The sequence below is a fragment of the Lygodium microphyllum genome, chromosome 10 (genome assembly GCF_053477565.2).
Source record: "Lygodium microphyllum isolate KBCC chromosome 10, Lygodium_microphyllum_v1.1.10, whole genome shotgun sequence".
In the NCBI taxonomy this organism is placed as follows: domain Eukaryota; kingdom Viridiplantae; phylum Streptophyta; class Polypodiopsida; order Schizaeales; family Lygodiaceae; genus Lygodium; species Lygodium microphyllum.
Window position 1 is genome coordinate 147,692,084 of NC_141144.1, and position 6,365 is coordinate 147,698,448.

A 6,365-nucleotide genomic window follows, 5' to 3' on the forward strand; every position below is an offset into this window, starting at 1 on the left:
ACATATTCAACCGAGAGGTTTGGTCCAACCTGGAGTATGTGGCCAGGCTCTACCTCAAAAAAATCTCTATATGTGAGTAAAGAGAGATGATTGGCATAATATCGAGCATATGGACAAGCTCTACCTAACATATTGAAGAGAGAGGTTTATGTATGCTCGAGCACATGGCTAAGCCATACTATCATCTTGGAGAGATCTTAAAGATAGGGTTGTTATAAGCTTAACCAATGGTCATGCTCTACCTCAAACAGATATGTATTGTATATGTGTGTGTGAGAGAGATGATTGAGCTTGAGCACATAGCCAAGCTCTACATCACATATTAAAGATAAAGGGTTAATAAAAGCTCTAAGCTTGAGCACATGCCTCAAAGAGATCTTGAAGAGAGGGTTAATATAAGCTTGAGCACCAATGAGCCCGGTCATTTCAAGAGGCAATGTCCCAAGCTTGGAGGAGGACAGCACCAGGCACCTTTCCAAGGAACGGGCCGTGGACAGGGAGCCGTTACCCGAGGCAGAGGAAGAACCGCATGTGTTGCCAACAGGGAAATGTGCGAAGAAGAAGATCCGACCATGGAAGCAAGGTTTAAAGGGCGACAGTCCATGCCGCTCTTCACAAGAAAGGCCCGAATCGCCAGTTCTCGGTGATTCAGACACCATCGGACTATCAAGGTAAAGGTTTCAAGACCTTGATTGATTGTGGTAGTACACATTCCTTTATCTCACCAGCTTGTGCAAGAAGATTAGGAATAGCCACAGTAGAAGCACCTACCTTACTTGTGGAATGTGAGAGACAAAGAGATAATTTATTTAAGTTTGAGCACATGGCAAAGGTCTACCTCACATATTAAAGAGAGAGGATTGATATAAGCTCCATGCTTGAGCACATGACTCAAATAAATCTTGAAGAGAGTGTATATGTAAACTTGGACATGTCTCAAAGACATGATTGATTTAAGTTTGAGCATATCACAAAGGTTTACCTCACATATTAAAGAGAGAAGGTTGATATAAGCTCCAAGCTTGAGCACATGGCTCAAAGGAATCTTGAAGAGAGAGTTTATGTAAATTTGAGCACATAGCCAGGCTATGCTACCTTCCTAGAGAGAGCTTAAAGAGAGGGTTGGTATAAGCTTGAGCATGACTAAGCTCTACCTCACATATTGAAGAGAGAGGTTTGATATAAGTTGCAAACTTGAGCATATAGCCAAACTCTCCTCAAATAGACCACACACACACACACACACACACACACACACAGAGATAATGTCATGACCTATCTTAAAGAGATCTTGAAGGGAGAGGGTCGATATAAGCTTAAGAACATGGTCAAGCTCTATCTCTAATAGTAGTGCAAGGGGACCTATTAATCAAGTGTACAACGGTAGTAACTGCCTCAATCTAAAGTGTTGTGGCAAGCCTACCTGGATAAGCATACTGCAGACTCTCTCTTAACTCTTAATACCCCACTCATCACAAAACTATTCAAAAGCTTATGGTCTTACTCACCCCCATTATCTGATCTTAGGCATTTCAACCTATACCTAGACTAGTTCTCAATAAGAGCAAGCCAACTCTAAAAGGTAGACAACACACCTGAAATCTACTTAATAGGGTAAGCCCAGACCTTATATGAGTAATCATCAATGAATGTGATAAAGTACTTAGCACCACCTAGTGAGGATTAATAGGGCATGGGACCACATACATTGAAATGGATAAGTCTAGGGATGAAATATACTACAAACTTCTAAGCATTTTTATTTCTTTCAAATATATATACCCAAGGTGATGATACCAAAGACATACATGTGGAATTGTAGCCATAGCCAAAACCTGGTCAATTGACCTAGATACAAGCAAAGGATAGAGGGTACTAGACTTAGCACCATGTGCAATAACAAGATTCCCATGGAAAATCTTCCATGTGGAATCACCAAAAGAGACAACATAATCTGCATCGCTCCTGCTCCACCACCATTCAATATTGATATTGAGGAGTTGAATAAGAATATGAAAGATCTAAGACTTGATTTGTCTAAACTTATAGGGTAGAAAAAAAAGGAACCTTCACCTCCCAAAGCTCCAAAATGAAATAATAACTCACAATGTCTTTGGTGTGATAGTTTTAAGGATTATTATAGGGCATGTGAATCTTTCCAAGAAGCAAGGAGAAGGAATTTTGTTTTTTGGAGACTTGAGAACAAAATCAGTTTGTTAGAGATTGGATTACCTTTGCACCCTAGTTTTGGAACAAGGGGAATGAACAAAGATAAGGCTCTTCGTGAGAGCCGGTACATGATGTACATCATGAAGAGTGAACATGCTATCTAAACTAAAATGCAGCTGGACATCACCAATACCAACTATGTCCAATGCCAAATCGGGCAGATCTAATCATACTACAATAGGAGTAAAACCACACTCTATGAGGGGTCACATGAAAGGAAGCCCCTAAATCTATCAACCAACACTGAGTATATCCTAATAAAGCATCAGTCAGTTGCTCTGTGAAGCATCCAAAGAAGAAGCTATCAATATAAGATCATCATATACTGATGGCTACACCACATTAATCTCCTTAATCTTGACACTAGACTTGCTAGGCATAATGCTGCAATCATCATTCTTGTCCTATACTTTACCCTTTCCATTTTTCTTGTGCATGTCTCATATTTTATGGCACTGTGATCAAATATGACCTACTTTCCCAAAATAATGACAAGTAGACTAGACTTATAGCCACAATTCGTACTGCTGCGAGAGTGTCCACATGTCCTAGACTTAGACCTATTAGAGTCTCTACCACGGCCATTTCCATCCTACTGACTTCATGTGAAGGTCCATCAACTATTTTAACCAACCAATACATTTGAGATGTAGGGCTTTGCTTGTTATAAAGATTCTTAATATGTGTCCAAAGCTCATATGTAGTCCGATTTCCAGTTACAATATTGTAGTGAACCTACTTAGAGAGTCATAAAATGATTGTGGACTTGCATAGCTCATCAAGTTCATCCCAATCCTTGACTGCAATGTTTTTGGGTTTGGCACCCCTATTTTTGAGTGATCTAACCTGCAACTTCTACACTAAAACATGCCATATCTAGGTCTTCCAATAGCTATAATTGGTCCCATCCAGTTTCTCAATATTGAAGATAATAGTCTCACGAGAATCACTAGCCATAATGAGACCAAGCAAGTACACAAAAGGGCAAGACAGGGGCTGATGTAATACCTTGCAAATCAGTCCCAAAACCACTACTAAATCAAGCAAGAGACTAGAAAAACTATCAAAGTAATGAGTTATCCACAACCTATAAGAAAAAGACCATCAAGTCTAGGTAAGTGCCCTCAAATAGAAATTCATAGAATTGAAATGACACGTTGTTGTACTAAATTGCAACAATATGCCAACAACCAACTATGAGCAACCAAGAAGGAAGAAGCCAGGAACAACCAGCACTAGAGACTGTCACAACTACAATGTGTTAGAAACCATACATGCAATAAGTATAGATATCATGCACAGGGTAGGTCTCAAAGGTAAATGAAGAGAAAGCCTAAAATTGTCTAAGGATGTCTGCAAAGCCTGTCAAGTTGGGAAACAACACTACACACCATATGCAAAAGTTATGACTATGATAGTGCTATCAAGCTACCATAGCTATCCACAACTTCTACAATATGCTATATATCCACTCAAAATGGATAAAATGGCTACTTCTCAACTTAATAAGCACTCAAAAAGACTAAGGTAAGCCTTGGGAAGCTCCTCAACAAGCATGGAGCAAGCTGGAACAAGTCAAAAGAAGAAGAGTCTCAATGCATACATTAAGAAAAAGAAATATTGGCTACCATGAAACCTTGGGTTGAAGCTTTAAATTTGGGTTGAAGAAAAGGATAAAGAAGCTCCTTGAATGGTTGGCTCTGATACCAATTGAAGGGAGTGAGCCCCAATTGGAAGCACGTGAGCAGAAGCAAAAGCTATGGTGGAAGGAGAGAGAGAGAGAGAGAGAGAGAGAGAGAGAGAGAGAGAGAGAGAGAGAGAGAGAGAGAGAGAGAGAGAGAGAGAGAGAGATAAGATGTGGGAACTCCAAAAGTCATAATATGTGATCGGCCTTCCCTTTATTCAAATGTCATTGAAAGAATAAAGAATGAAGTGACAATGATGGGCACCCACTACCTACAATAGACAAGTGTGCAGGTATTATCAATGTAGTAACACACGGGCGGTTACGTACATGCACCTTTACCCCCAACAAAAACACTTTTTATCTTCTTTCTCAAAGCACTTCTCAAAAGCCGCTCATGATATCTCAACAAACACATGTGTCTAGTGCTAATCTCCATCCTAGTCATGTGATTTGTATTTGGCATAGGCAAAATATGATCCTTGAGAAATTTTCAAAAGCCACTCATGATATCTCAAGAAACACGTGTCTAATGCAAAGTATCCATAGGTTGGTCAAGCAATTATTGATCTTGCAAAATCTAAAAACGCTTAAGCCACTCATGAGATCTCAAGAGAGCCACTCATGATATCTCAAGAAACACAGGTGTCTAATGCTAAGTATCCATAGGTTGGTCAAGCAATTATTGATCTTGCAAAAGCTAAAAAGGCTTAAGCCACAATGACACCAATATGCTAGGATAGATAGTGTGTTTCCTAGAAAAAAAAATCCTATATTATCCAATCTTGGGTATGTGATGTTCTCTCTCTCTCTCTCTCTCTCTCTCTCTCTAGGTATATATATATATATATATATATATATCACACCAATATGCTAGGATAGATAGTGTGTTTCCTAGAAAAAAAAATCCTATATTATCCAATCACATACCCAAGATTGGATAATATAGGATTTTTTTTTCTAGGAAACACACTATCTATCCTAGCATATTGGTGTCATTGTGGCTTAAGCCTTTTTAGCTTTTGCAAGATCAATAATTGCTTGACCCTCGATGCATAAGGATAGAATCCAAGTTCATCAAAAATGACTCCACGTGCAATGTAGGGTGGTCTGGGTTGTTTTGGCTATGTTATACCCCTTATTCAAATTAGTGTAAGTATTCATATACCAAAATATGTATGTCAAAATATACTCATAGACTCACTAGATATGCCATTGCATGAGCATATCATGAGATTCTTTGGACTAGGATATTTTCTATTGTTGGGGATTTCAATGCATGACATGTTATCAACATGCAGCTTTGTGTGTTATTGATGACTTTACATACAAGAAATTGGATGTAGTTGTAAGTAAGTTTTATACACCTCACAATATATGACTATGAGAGACACTTTCTTGCCTTAGATAGCACACATGGTCTATAACTTTTCAATCCTCTATCTTGCTATCTATCTTTAGGCAGACTTGTTGGAACAATAGAGTAGGGACCACAATAATAGACTACCTAACGGAGTCTCCTTCATTGATGTTGGAAATACAAGACTTCACTGTCTAGGTAGACCTATGGGGTTGGCTTACAATTACACAAGGGGTATTATACTTGTTCCATGCTTGATCCATTGTCTAGATAACCCAAATACCACTTCATTAGAGAGAGATGGAAGAGAGAGAGAGAGAGAGAGAGAGAGAGAGAGAGAGAGAGAGAGAGAGAGCAGTCCTCTAGTGAAGTCTATTATAGCCTTAATCTCGTTGAAATATTGCAAAGACAAATGTGGCAAGCAAGATCTCAAAATTCTCACCTAGGTAACTATGAAGTTCTTACTTTCTCTCTCTCATATTCTCCTCTACCTGGACCACACGGCATGTAAGGATGACATCTAAGGTCATCTACAAGGCCACCCATGTTTGTATTATACAACCTTGATTATCAATATGAAAGGTTACTTGAGTAACCTCTCTACAAATTAGCGTGATTAAAATCATGTCTTGTACAAAGTCGGTTTATGAGTCAATTACAAAGGAATGGAACCCCCATTAGCTAAAGAAGCACAAGGAGTTTGAGGTGGAGATTAGTGGTATCGAGGAGGCCTTCTTGTCAAACTTTATGTTTTACATTTGGGATGAAAACATCGATTTATAGCTTGGATGAATGAGATAAGCACATGTGAGTGGCCAATTCCAATAGCCCTAACATATTCAAGTATGTATGTTTTCTCTATTGCCAATAATTTTAATGGCTCCTTACAATATTTTCAAACAATACAAGGCAACATGTATGTGTAAATTGTCACTTGGTGCAAGTGACAAATGTGGCTGAGGGGGAGATTTTTTAGCAATATCTCATGCAAACAAATATGTAGAGAATAACTATTTTTCAATGCTTGGATTGCTTTTACTTAGTTGACTAAATCGGTAGGACCAATGTGCTTGAAACCCTAAATTGGAATCT